General features: G+C 43.6%; 1 non-coding gene across 1 annotated transcript; it reads right to left on the reverse strand.

Annotated features, from left to right (window-relative positions):
• Nucleotides 1-9,798: 9,798 nt before the first annotated feature.
• TRNAW-CCA (transfer RNA tryptophan (anticodon CCA)) lies at nt 9,799-9,870 on the reverse strand. The gene has a single exon. It is a non-coding gene; the product is annotated as a tRNA-Trp (tRNA).
• Between the last annotated feature and the right edge of the window lie 4,478 nt (nt 9,871-14,348).

Raw genomic sequence — 14,348 nt, forward strand, 5'->3', positions numbered from 1 at the left:
GCAGAATATTCACCATTTCCTGCTTCCCCTGCCCCACCCCTGTTTTAATGATGATACATCATTGAAGTTTAGAGCAATCATGAGGTAAGTTGCAGAGACAATTTGCAGATACAAATCTCAAAGGCTGGTCTCCTAGGGGCTCAGTTATTCCACGGAGAGTCGATCTTCAAATCCTCCCAACTGAGTTGTTGCCATAGGCTTTTAGCCTCTGGTTATGACTGGTCTCCAGCCCACTCCTATCTTTGAAGATCTGACCATTGGACTGAATGATTGTTGCTGCTGCTGCTAAGTCACTTCAGTCGTGTACGACTCTGTGCGACCCCAGAGACGGCAGCCCACCAGGCTCCGCTGTCCCTGGGATTCTCCAGGCAAGAACACTGGAGTGGGTTGCCATTTCCTTCCCCAATGCATGAAAGTGAAAAGTGAAAGTGAAGTCGCTCAGTCGGGTCCGACTCTTAGTGACCCCATGGACTGCAGCCCACCAGGCTCCTCTGTCCATGGGCTTTTCCAGGCAAGAGCACTGGAGTGGGTCACCAGTGCCTAAAGGAGTGTAAATTCGGTCAAAACATCCCTGGAAAGAAGTTCAATTTATACCTTCAGAAGAGGCACGAGAAGGAAGATACACAAAAAATCTAAGGGAGTGGATGTGATGTTTCCCAAAGCCGGGGCAAAAGTTGAATTAGCTTGGAATACTTAAGACATCCTGGGAACTGCAGATCAAAGTCCACCTCTCTTAGGGTTCTTGAGAGCCAGGTCACTTCATTTGATCCTCACAGCCAGGAAGGGAGAAGTGGAATAGGAATGTTTTCTCCCTTTTACAGTAGAGAGAAGGTTAAGTGCTTGACCAAGGTCATGGAGTCAGAGGGGACTAAGAGGAAAATGGACTCAGGTGCCCGGACTTCTAGGTGAGGACTCTTTCCATTATGCTGTAGCTGCCTGCATCTGAGAAGCTCACATCCAATGCCCAGGAAATGCCGCGCAGAGGACTGCTGTTACTATTTTAAGTTTAAGTTGTGGGGGTGGGGGGAGAGATTGATGCAGTGAGTACAGCCAGGGGTGGAATGTGGGGATGCCATCCTGCCATCATGGATATGGAGTCCTTTCTATGACCTATGCCATTCCAACTGACCCAAACAAGGCACAGCTGAAGATTAAATGTCCTGAACGTTGTTAACCCATTAGATTTCTTGACACCTTCTCCCAGAATTGTCTTTTTATATTTGCAGTAGTTTCTGTTTATCAATGGATAGGAGATGTCCTCTTCCTTGTCCTTTGTCAGGGAGCGGGTACTCTCTTGTATGCTTTGGGAAGGAAAAAACATCCTTTCAGTCCAGAGCTCGAGTTGCCAAGAAAAATCTGCTTTTTCCCTACCCCTGCCTTGGTTGCATGATTGGTCCCAGCCTGCCTGGGACTTTCCCAACAGAATGTCCTGTGTCCTCCTTTAAACCCAGGACAAACTGGGATGGTCGGTCATCCTGTATCACCCTATTTCTAGAGCAGCTCCCTGCCAAATCCATATCTCTTCCGTTTCTATTGTTGTTAGTCACCAAGTCATGTCTGACTCTTGTGACCCCATGGACTATAGCCTGCCAGGCTCCTCTGTCCGTGGGATTTCCCAGCCGAGAATACTGGAGTGGGTTGTCATTTTCTTCTCCCGGGGATCTTCCCTACTCAGAGATCAAATCCACGTCTCCTGCACTGCAGGTGGATTTTTAGTGCTGAGTCATCTGTGCTGTGCTTAGTCACTCAGTCATGTCTGACTTTTTGCAACCCCATGGACTGTAGGCAGTCAGGCTCCTCGGTCCATGGGGATTCTTCAGACAAGAATACTGGAATGGGTTGCCGTGCCTTCCTCCAAGGGATCTTCCCAACCCAGGGACCAAACCCAGGTCTCCTACATTACAGGCAGATTTTTTCCCATCTGAGCCACCAGGGAAGCCCAAGAACACTGGAGTGGGTGGTCTATCCCTTCTCCAATGGAATCTTCCGGACCCAGGAATTGAATCGAGGTCTCCTGCATAGCAGGCGGATTCTTTACTAACTGAGCTACCAGGGAAGCCCACTGAGTCACCTGGGAGGCCTAACTTTTGCAAAGTTGAACTTGACAGAGCAGTAAGAGTCCCCACGAGATAGCCGGGACAGAGGTGGGCCCTTTCCATGAATCTCCCTACTTCGGCCCCATAGTATTGATGGGAAGGAGTTCCCTCTTCCTGCACCTGAGGGTGATGAATCAGATCCGGCAAAATGCTCTGTCCACACTAGAAAGACATTCTGTGGCTCCATCTACATCTAACCAAGGCAGATGGACTGGTGAACTCAGCTTGATGGCCTTTTGTTTGGTGGGATAAGGAGAGTCCCTGTGACTGTAAAGGACAGATGTTCCTGTGTCCTGGGCTTCCTGATGGGAAACTTGAGAGCCTCCTGGGAGTGGAAGAGAGTGGCTGTGGCTGGTGGGAAATGAGAGGAGACCACGGGGCCACTCAATCCTGTAAGCAGGAATTAGGACTATCCCCTTGCCACCAGGGAAGATGTTTAATGTTTTCAGAATAGAACATCCTAGTAAAGCCAAGCAGGAAGCAAATACCTACTACGTCAGTCTATGCAGTAATTGAGAAGATTCGGCACAAACCAGTTTGTCCTTCCTTTCTCTTGGCAAAGTAGGTCTGATGACTTTGGCTGGCTCTGCTCAGGCCAGTGCGGCTGGCAGGTGGACCCAACTGATTAGATGCAATGCTGCGCTAGCCCAGAGGTTAAAACACTTGCTCAGATACCCCTTCTCAACAGTTCCTATTTCCTTGGGATGGAGTTCTGCCTGTCACAGGGTATTTGCTGCTGCTGAATTTGTTGTTTTAGGGCGTGAGGACTCGACAGCTCCAGGGCGGGGGGAAACATCTAGTAGCATTTCAGCTTCCCTGTCATGCCAGAGGAGCTTCCATAAAGGAGACGATGAATTCACTGCATGTGTGTGTGTGCGGGGCTTATATAAGCTGCAGGCAGCAGCGCACAGAGGAGACCAGAAGCCAGGCGGGGGCAGGGAGATCCGGTGAGGCAGCCCCGCAGTGCAGATGCCGGCTTGCAAAGCTGCGCGTGGAGGTGCCACAGGACCGTAGCCCTGCAGTGAAGGAACGGCAGCAGGGGCGGAGGAGGGTTTATGAGCTTCTAGCCGCGGTGCTGGGAGGCAAAGCCCTAATTTGGCAATGCTTAGGGTGGGCAGGGCTGGAGATGGTGGGAAAGCTGCCTTATTGGGGCTTGTTTGTGACAATAGGTGGGGGTGTGCAGGGAAGGGAGGGAGCCAAGGGGAGAGGAAAAGGCCAGAGGTCTTGGAGCTGCTTTGCAGAAGGAGGAATTAAAGCAGCAAGATTCTTCCTTATGATCTCAGCCAGACTCCTCCGCATCTTTGAGTCTCCTAAACCGTGGCCCACAGCTGCCCACCCCAGCACCTAGTACCTCAGAGAAGCTCTGCTGGAGTCATCATGTTTGGGGACACAGGGCAGCATCTCAGCTGAGCAGGCATCTCCATGCTGCACCAATCAGGTGGTTGCATCCCACAATATTCGAAGGTTTTTTTTTTTTTTTTCTGTACAAGGTACCAGGCAAGGCCTTTCAGGGTGTATTTCTGCCTTCTAGGTCTTGCGAGATAATGGTAACAAATAGGAAAGAGGCCAGATTAATAAAGCACAGGGCTGAATACGGTACCTGAAATTCTTAAGGGAGATGCAAAGTGTCATATGCTTTTTTCCTGTAGGTTCAAATACCTAACAGCTTTCTTTCCTGCTGATTTTCTGCTTTGGAGGAACAAGATGTGAGTTATTTTGAATGATTGCTGAAAATCTGATCAGGTTGCCAACAGGACAAAAGCTGTAGGTACATTTCAGCTTGTATTTAACTTCAGTAATAGTCACTCTCTTTGCTCTGGTAGAGGAAGCTGGCGTTTAAAGTCTGGCAGACCTGGGTAGAGATCTTGGCCCTGTCACTTACTTGCCTTTTGTTATTAGGCAAGTAACTTCACTGTCAGTTTTCTCATCTGTTGCTGCTACTGCTGCTGCTCCTGCATCACTTCAGTCGTGTCCAACTCTGTGCAACCCCATAGACGGCAGCCCACCAGGCTCCCCCGTCCCTGGGATTCTCCAGGCAAGAACACTGGAGTGGGTTGCCATTTCCTCTCCAATGCATGAAAGTGAAAAATGAAAGTGAAGTCGCTCAGTCGTGTCCGACGCTTAGCGACCCCATGACTGCAGCCTACCAGGCTCTCCATCCATGGGATTTTCCAGGCAAGAGTACTGGAGTGGGGTGCCATTGCTTTCTCTGTCTCATCTGTTAAGTGGAGTTAAATAAAAAGTGGTTAAGAGCTCAAGCTCTGAAGTTAAATTCCTGGGCTTGAATACAGAATCCACTGCTTATAGCTGTGATCTTAGGTGAGTTGCTGAATCTCCTGACACCTCAGTTTCTTCATCTGGAAAAAGAGGACAATAGTACCTACCCCATAGGGTTGCTGCAATGATTAAATATGATACTATACGCATAGAGTTTAAAAGAGTGGCTAATAAAGAATAAGTGTTTTATAATAATGATTATCACAACAATAATTTTATCACAAGGTTGCTGTGAGGTATGAATTTGACAACATACACAAGAGTACCTGGAAAATAAACCTGAGTACATGTAATTGTCTCCTTCCTTTACTTATGATAAGTTAGGAAACAACAGAAGAGCCCTTCTGTACTAACACTCTGAACTGCTGAATTAAGTCTGATATGGGGAGATAATTTTTTCTTCTTTCACTGCTATTGCTTTCCTTTTAAGAAAATGGAAACTAAAGTTGATAGAGGGAGTGATTATTAATATGATATAATAGCTCTTAACATTAAATACAGGAGTTATGCTAAAGTACAATTTTCAAAAGGTTAAAATCATGATTCATATGCAAATACATAATGAATAAATTTCAAACATTTTATTTAACCCATCTAATTAATTAGGGAATGAGTAAGATGCTAAAATCTGTTCAAAGGAGAATTTGAAGAACACACACATGGAATCAGGAATGCTGAAATGAATTTGCTAATAGATATAAAACTGGTTAATAGCCTATGGTGCCATAAAGTATGGGCTTTCCAGTGCTAGTGGTAAAGAATCCGCCTGCCAGGCCAGGTGATGTGAGTTTGAGCCCTGGGTCTGGGAGATGCCCTGGAGAAGGGCATGGCTATCTACCCCAGTATTCTAGGAGAATCCCATGGACAGAGCAGCCTGGTGGGCTACAGTCCATGTGGTCACAAAGAGTCAGACATGACTGAGCACACAAGCACAAATTCTCAGAGCCTGGCCTGAGAGCCCTTAAATTACAATCCCCCAAACTTCTGGGCATTAAGTCTTTTAAACAATCGATGGGCCAGACTCTGTCTCATCTCCTTTTTCTGGAAGTGAGTCCAGCCAGTTTCTCAGAGACACAAGTGGGAGGAAGGAAGCTCAGAGAGAAATGGCCTAGAGTAAATGGCTCTCGGTCTGTGCTCCTTGGTGATATGGTACATCTACCGCAGAGGTCCTCTAACTCATGTGATTGGGGAGCCAGGGAGAAGTGAGAGAAAACACAGTGGAATCAACTAACTCAGATTTATTCATTGGAAGACAAGGAGATGTTTTTTTCTCTTTTCTTTACTCAGGCCACATCATTAAGCCTAATTAATGGAAAATGCAGAGGTCGCTCAGAATGAATTTTTAGTTGTCATTAGCCAAAGACAGCAATCAACATGCAGATGAGAGTTATCTCTATCTTATCATAGGAGAGGAATATGTGTTCTTGTTAATAAAGGAAAAACAGCAAGTGGATATTTACTGTGGCTTCTCCACCCACTGGTAGCCGATAGGGTGAGGGGGACCACGCAGTGGATGCAGAGCCAGGAGAACATTTTGTATGCTGAACTGATGCCACCCTGTATCGACTGCTGCTTTCTGCCAGGAGGGGCTAAGTGCTGCATTGATGTTCTCTTCTCACTCTACTGGAAGAGAGGTGAGGACCAAGGATCTTACTTCTTTGCCTTCACCCCAGCCTGAACAAAGATGAGCAGCTAAGTGGCTTTTCCCGAAGTACACCAGGCCACTGGGATTTTTAACCAGAACAGACACTTCAGGGCATTGCAATTTGGCAGCATGAGAGATCCACTCTCATTCTGACCTTCACTCTACATAATTAGTGCCCTTCCATCTAACTAAACAGAGAAGATCTGGGGCAGCAGAAGACAGAATTAGCAATAACCCACCAGGAGATGGGAACTCAGCTTGAGGAGAACACCTGACTGTAACCTACATGGAAGAAAACAAATCAGATGGAGGCAGAGGGAAGCCTCCTTGATCTGCACTTGTCCTTGTGTTCCTAAAAAATCGAAAATGACCCTTGGCAGACTCCCGTAACAAACAAATAAACCAGGGATGATATTTCCAGAGCTCCTCCTTCCCTGACAGGAATAATAAAGTAATTGTAGGCTGCAGCAGCTGCTGGGGCACTACTCAGAGCTGTTTATAGCCATTCTTGCAGGGGGGTCGGGGGAAGCCCCTGAAACCCCTCCTCCCCCCTCCCAAGCCAGCTCTGCTAAATTTAGCTCTCCCAGCATGTGCAAGGGTCTATATTTAGTACCTGAAAGTCAGAGTTCAGCATTCAATTCATCAAGCCATCAGTCATCCCTTCATCCAAGAAACACACGGAGAAAAATCTTTCCAAAAGAAGCACTTGCTCTCTACTAGGGGTGGAAGCCATCCTCAGAATGGGGGATTCACTGAGCCAAGGGGGTTTTCTCCTCACCCAGATGGTGTGAGGTGCTAGGCATGGAGCAAGGGTGTGGAGCATGGCTGCAGAGGGCCAGGAGCAGTGGAAGAAGAGAGAAGGAAGGATGGCATGGGCGGCAGCCCTCTGCTCTCATTCTGTGCTTGTTGACATTTGCAGGCAGCTGGGTGCAGACATTAAGACCCTACTTAGATGTCACCTCTTAGCAAGAGCTTGCCTTGAGACCCCTCACAGTGGATTAGAAGCCCCTCCTCTGCACACAGTATTTCCTCTGTCACACTTTACAGTAGCCACACCCCTCAAATAAATCACCTGGGATGTTGTTCAAAGACAGGTTTCCATCTGATGTATCTGGGGCCTGAGATCTTGTGTTTTTAATGAGCTTGCAGGGCAAGACTGATAGGGCAACAGGGGGCACTGCTCTGGGGGCAAAGGTGATATCAGGCTAACTAGCTGGTAGCAAACCTAGATATTGCCTCGGGGGCTGAGCTTGTATTCATGGATGAAGGCATTATAGGCGGGGCATCAGGAAGGAAGGAAATTGGCAGGTCTTCATTTATCCAACCCCTCTGGACCACCATGCTTACAGGTCAGTGGTATTGCATCAGAGTGACGGAGGGATCCTAGTAATAATATGTGGAAGAGAAGGCCTGTGCCCATGGGTCTCAGTTCAGGCTCTGAGGTGCTCCTGTTCTTCTACCTGGAGACCTCTAATCAGAACAAGCAGTGCTACAGGGGTACCTCAATGGGGGGCATCAAAACACAGTTAGGGCCGGTATGCAGGGATCTGAGTCTTCCTGCTCCTGATGGGCCCAAGAGATGGATAGTTAACTGCCCTCACGTGCTGTGCTGTGCCAGTTGCTTCAGTCATGTCCGACTCTTGGTGACCCTGTGGACTGTAGCCCACCAGGCTCCTCTGTCCATGGGGTTCTCCAGGTAAGAATACTGGAGTGGGGTGCTGCTTCCTACTGCAGGGGATCTAACCCTTGTCTCCTGCACCACTAATGCCCCTTAGGATGCCCCACTGCCTCATAGTGTAATCCAACTAAGAACTGGGGTAGGCTTCAGGATACTAATAAACTACCAACAAAGAGTGGTGAAAGACAAAATACACCAGACAATGAAGGAGATGATTTAATTCAGGCTATGGTAACACAACGGACACTCATTAATAAGGAATGTCTCACCAAAGGTTTGATGAAGACATCTTAAATATTAGCACCAAAAATGTAGGTTCTGAAAGAAGAAAGGGATAAATTGGACTTCAAAATTAAAAGTCTTTATTAAGGGACTTCCCTGGTGGCCCAGTGGTTAAGAATCTGCCTTCCAATGGAGGGGACCAGGGTTCAATCCCTCGTCAGGGAACTAAGATTTTACATGCATTAACTAAGCCCATATCCTACAGATAGAGAGAAGCCCGAAGAAGCCTGAACACCACAAATGGAGAAGCCTGCATGTGGCAACAAAGAGCTTGAGGGCCATGAGGAAGATCCCGTGTGCCACAATTAAGACCGGATGCAGCCAAATAAATACATTTTAAAAAGTCTTTGTTAAGACTTTTTCAAAAGACCCTATTAAATGGATGAAAAGATAAGCTACAGACCATGGAAAATATTTGCCAATCACATAACCAACGAAGGACAATGATCTAAAACATATAAAGAGCTCTCAAAATTCAACGGTGAAAAAATAAGCAATCTGATTAGAGAACAGGTAGACGACATTAAGAAACATTTCACCAAAGATGAGGTACAAATGGCAAATAAGCACTAAAAAAAATATTAAACATCTTTATCCATCAGGCAAATGCTAATGAAGACTATGATGGGCTATTACTATATACAAAAAAGAGCGGCTAAAATAAAATAATGACAATACCAAATCCTGACAAGGATGCAGAAAGTCTGGCTCTCTCATATTTTGTTGGTGGGAAGATACACCCACTCTGGAAAACAGCTTGGTAGTTTTTTTGTTTTGTTTTGTTTTAATATGATTATTCTATGACCTGTCAATTGCACTCTGGGATATAAACACTCTGGGATAAAAAGAATTATGTACACACACACACACACACGCAAGTAATGTCTCAAAGAAAAGAAAGGAAGGAGACTTGGCATTGTAGAGGCAGATGAATGAGAATCTCAAGGAAGGATCTAATTTCAGAATATTAACAATATTGGAGGACCATGTGGTTATCTACTTTAGAACCCCAAAGTTTGGAGGAACAAAAGAATGGAGGAATTTATTAACCTTTAGTGTTTTATAAAAGCACAAAATTCAGGTAAGTTTTAACTGTGTCAGAGTACAAGGTGATCATCGGTAAGTGTGGTGTGGGGATTACTGTGGGATGGCATAGGCCATGAATGCATCAGAGCTCAGACAAGCACCGTGGACCAGTGTTGGCTGGAAACAGTGATATTGTGGAGCTGACTTGAATCTGCTCTCATGAGTTAACTTAAATATATGTCAATATTGCAAACTGACTGTTAAACCATTGGTAGTTTGAAAGTGGCCATAGTAAGAGTATTTACACCTTGAAAATTGGCAAATACTATAAATCAGTTTTCTTTCTCTGTCCACTCATCTAGAAAGCTGGTCATTGCACATTTGTCAGCATCTCACTTTCCAGAAAGCCTTGTGGAGGAGACAGAATTTGAAATATATGTTAAAAGTTGGGAAAAGAAGTATCTTATATTTCTCCTTCATGATTCAGTGCCAGAAAATAGAGGATTAAGACTTGTACCCCCTAAACTCCTAAACTAAGTACCCAGAGTTGAAATAGAAATAAATTATGCATTAAATAAGGGCATATGATCTGAATAGGAATTTTTATTTTCATTTAAATGGAACAGACTTGTCCCAGGAAATTTGAGACCTATAGATACAGTACTTAGTGAAGTCGCTCAGTCGTGTCCGACTCTTTGTGACCCAATGGACTGTAGCCTACCAGGCTTCTCCATCCATGGGATTCTCCAGGCAAGAATACTGGAGTGGGTTGCCATTTCCTTCTCCAGGGGATCTTCCCAACCCAGGGATCGAACCTGGGTCTCCTGCATTGGAGGCAGACACTTTAACCTCTGAGCCACCAGGGAAGCCGAGTACTTAGGTGCCATTCTATTATCTACAGAATTCTGTCCAATCAGATATTTTTGAGCATCTATAATCTAGTGAATTATATCATGAGATTTCTAGTACCTTCTGAATTGCCAAAGCAAGATTACTTTTGTTTCTTACTGTTTAACTCTTGTATATTTTGTATTTCTATAACTATCTTTTAAAAAGTTATGTACAATTACATCTACCTCTTTTTAAAGAAGAAAGTTGATATGCTGCATTATTAAAACATAGCCAAGGACATATTTCAGTATAGGCATGAAGAAAAATCCATGTTATGTCACATCAGAATAGGGTATTCAATACTTCCGGTGCATTTCTCTTTCGAAGGTGGATATGCCACTAGTCTTACCCTTTTCAGTTCAATTGCTCAGTCATGTCCAACTCTTCGTGACCCCATGAACTGCAGCATGCTTGACTTCCTTGTCCATCTCCGACTCCCAGAGCTTGCTCAAACTCATGTCCATTGAGTCGGTGATGCCATCCAACCATTTCATCCTCTGGTGTCCCCTTCTCCTCCTGCCTTCAATTTTTCCCAGCATCAGGGTCTTTTCAAATGAGTCAGTTCTTCACACCAGGTGGCCAAAGTATTGGAGCTTCAGCTTCGGCATCAGACCTTCCAATTAATATTCAGAACTGATTTTCTTTACGATGGACTGGTTGGATCTTCTTGTAGTCCAAGGGACTCCCAGGAGTCTTCTCCAACACCACAGTTCAAAAACATCTATTCTTTGGTGCTCAGCTTTCTTTATAGTCCAACTTTCACATCCATACATGACTACTGGAAAAGCCATAGGTTTGACTAGATGGATCTTTGTTGGCTAGTAATGTCCCTGCTATATGCTGTCTAGTTTGGTCATAATTTTTCTTCCAAGAAGCAAGTGTCTTTTAATTTCATGGCTGCAGTCACCATCTGCAGTGATTTTTGAGCCCAAGAAAATAAAGTCTGATACTGTTTCCACTGTTTCTCCATCTATTTGCCATGAAGTGATGGGACCCGATGCCATGATCTTAGTTTTCTGAATGTTGAGCTTTAAGCCAACTTTTTCACTTTCCTCTTTCATTTTCATCAAGAGGCTCTTTAGTTCCTCTTCACTTTCTGCCATAAGTGTGGTGTCATCTGCATAGCTGAGGTTATTGATATTTCTCCCAGCAATCTTGATTCCAGTTTGTGCTTCTTCCAGCCCAGTATTTTGCATGATATACTCTGCATATAAGTTAAACAAGCAGGGTGACTGTATACAGCCTTGATGTACTCCTTTCCCAACTTGGAAACAGTCTGTTCCATGTCCAGTTCTAACTCTTGCTTCTTGACCTGCATCCAGATTTCTCAAGAGGCAGGTCAGGTGGTCTGGTATTCCCATCTCTTTAAGAATTTTCCACAGTTTGCTGTGATCCACATAGTCAAAGACTTTGGCATAGTCAATAAAGCAGAAGTAGATGTTTTTCTGGAACTCTGTTGCTTTTTCGATGATCCAGCAGATGCTGGCAATTTGATCTCTGGTTCCTCTATCTTTTTTAACCCAGCTTGAACATTCAGAAGTTCATGTATTTTTGAAACCTTGCTTGAAGAATTTTGAGCATTACTTTGCTAGCATGTGAGATGAGTGCAATCGTGTGGTAGTTTGAGCATTCTTTGGCATTGCCTTTCTTTGGGATTGGAATGAAAACTGACCTTTTCCAGTCCTGTGGCCACTGCTGAGTTTTCCAAATTTGCTGGCATATTGAGTGCAGAACCTTAACAGCATCATCTTTTAGGATTCGAAATAGCTCAACTGGAATTCCATCACCTCCACTAGCTTTGTTTGTAGTGATGCTTCCTAAGGCCCACTTGGCATTCTAGGATGTCTGGCTCTAGGTGAGTGATCACACCATCGTGGTTATCTGGGCCATTAATACCTTTTTTGTATAGTTCTTCTTTGTATTCTTGCCACTTCTTCTTAATATCTTCTGCTTCTGTTAGGTCCATACCATTACTGTCCTTTATTATGCCTATCTTTGCATGAAATGTTCCCTTGATATCTCTAATTTTCTTGAAGAGATCTCTAGTCTTTCCCATTCTATTGTTGTCCTCTATTTCTTCACATTGATCACTGAGTAAAGCTTTCTTGTTTCTCTTTGCTATTCTTTAGAATATCATCCTTTTATCCTGACCAATTCTTTGTATTATAGTTCTCTCTCATAAGAAGCATTCAGTTGTTTTCCAATTTCTAGAAATACACACTGTTGAATCAAGGGTGATCAGAAGGAAGGCTAGGGTTATATTAGGACAAACCTATTCCTCCTACAAAAACAAAACCCTTAAAGTATATATCAAATTCAGAACTCTGCTTTGAAGAAAAAATAGGAGTTAGCTAGTCATTGGAGATGGGAGGAATTCCAGTTAAGGGGATAGCATTTGGTCATGCTATTGTATTATAAGGCATTCATTGTTGTCTTTATTGAAACATATATAGGCTTGACATAAGATGAGAGGCAGGATAAAGTCAGGAGGAATAAGATCAGAATCAGGTAGTAGTCACACCATTCAGGGCCTAGTGGTTTAATCTTACTTGGGAGTTTGAGCTTTGCCCTGAAAGCTGTAGGAAACTCTCAAAAGTTTGGAATTGGAGTAGTAGAAGCAGTATGGCTATAGCTTGGAAGGAAATTACACAGGAAGCAGGATATTGGGGAAAATGTTAGTTATCTTGTCAAGTGATGAGAGCTTGCACTGAGGCTTGTAGGAGAGATCGAGATTTTATTCAAGAGATGTTAAAGAGGAAGCATCTTCAGTCTTGGTGATGTAATTGATTGATTGTGTATGGGGGTTGAGAGAGAAAAAAGAATAGAAAGATTCAAATGTTTCAGTGTCCAAAGACTGAATGTATAGTGCAGCGTTTGCCAAGATAGGGAACCAGTGAATCAGTGAAGTTGCTCAGTTGTGTCCGACTCTGCAATCCCATGAACTGTAGCCTACCAGGCTCCTCCATCCATGGAATTTTCCAGGCAAGAGTACTGGAGTGGGTTGCCATATCCTTCTCCAGGCGATCATCCTGACCCAAGGATTGAACCCAGGTCTCCCACATTGCAGGCAGATGCTTTACTATCAGAGCCACCAGGGAAGTCCTAGATAGGGAAAGCAAGAGGATTTGGAACAAATACATTTAACATGTGTCTGCTGAAGAGCATCTTGAGGAAAGTTTACAAGCTTCTTATAATTCTTATGCTCTCTAATAACCTACTATATTTTAACAGTAACATGACTTACCTTCATGATGGTTAATCATGGCTATACATTCATTATGTGTATACATCAAATAATATATGATTAGGAAAGAACAAATGTGAACCTGCATACTAGTAAAAACATGCACAGTAGTTAACCTTGTTTATCTGAGTGATAAACTGATTTACTGAGTTATCAGCAAGCTCATTGGAGTTCCCTGACTGCTATGTAATATGTTTTAGTATGACTTGGGCATTTTTAAGCTTATATTTTGTGATGAAAAACTTTAAATAACAAGTTTATTGATTGATGTTTTAAAATAACAATGGAAACCTGACATTGTTGTTTTTAATAAAATAAATTTATTGGAATCTACTTTTGAATCTTTGGTTTTGGCACACCACCAGTTTGGAAACATTGATATTCTACATTGTGATAGAGACTTGATATCAAATTAGAATATGTGCTCCAGAACTTTAATATTTCAATATTAAACTATTAACTATTTTTTTTAAAGAAGGAAAATTCATCCAGAATTGACCTCTGCTTTAATTTACTAGTATATGTTTGCTACAAATTTGGTATTGATTTTTAAAATTACATTAGCTTCTTCAATGAGTGTGATCAGTATTACTGAAACTTTGAAATCACATTGATCACTTTATTACCTTTGATTTCTACCCCTGTCACCAAAAAGCTTACCTGCATTGAACCAATCTTTTCCTTTATTTCTGCCTCATTACAGTGTATGTTCTGCCTCTTGTCAGAAGCTGCCTCTTTCAACTGAACCTCCAGGTTTTCTCCCCTTTCTGCTTCCTCTGGGGCTATAACACTGTCTCTTTTTAGTAACTACCTCTTCCTTTCCCATAACTACCCTTAACATAAAAATACATGCACATCTATTCTATCTTATGGAAGAATACCTACTTACGCCTAAGCTACCTGCATCTACTCTCTCGTTTTATTTTCCTTCTATTTACTGGAAATGGGCTCCCCTGGTGGCTCAGATGGTAAAAAATCTGCCTGCAATGTGGGAGACCCAAGTTCGATCCCTGGGTCAGGAAGATCCCCTGGAGAAGAGAATGGCTACCCATTCCAGTATTTTTCCCTGGAGGATTCCATGGACAGTGGAGTTTAGTGGGCTACAGACCATGGGGTCACAAAGGGTCAGACATGACTGAGTGATTTTCACTGTTTTTGAAACAGTAGCTTATTCTGGCTGCTTCCATTTTATCATCTCTAATTAACTTT

The sequence above is a fragment of the Bubalus kerabau genome, chromosome 5, assembly GCF_029407905.1.
Source record: "Bubalus kerabau isolate K-KA32 ecotype Philippines breed swamp buffalo chromosome 5, PCC_UOA_SB_1v2, whole genome shotgun sequence".
Lineage (NCBI taxonomy): Eukaryota > Metazoa > Chordata > Mammalia > Artiodactyla > Bovidae > Bubalus > Bubalus kerabau.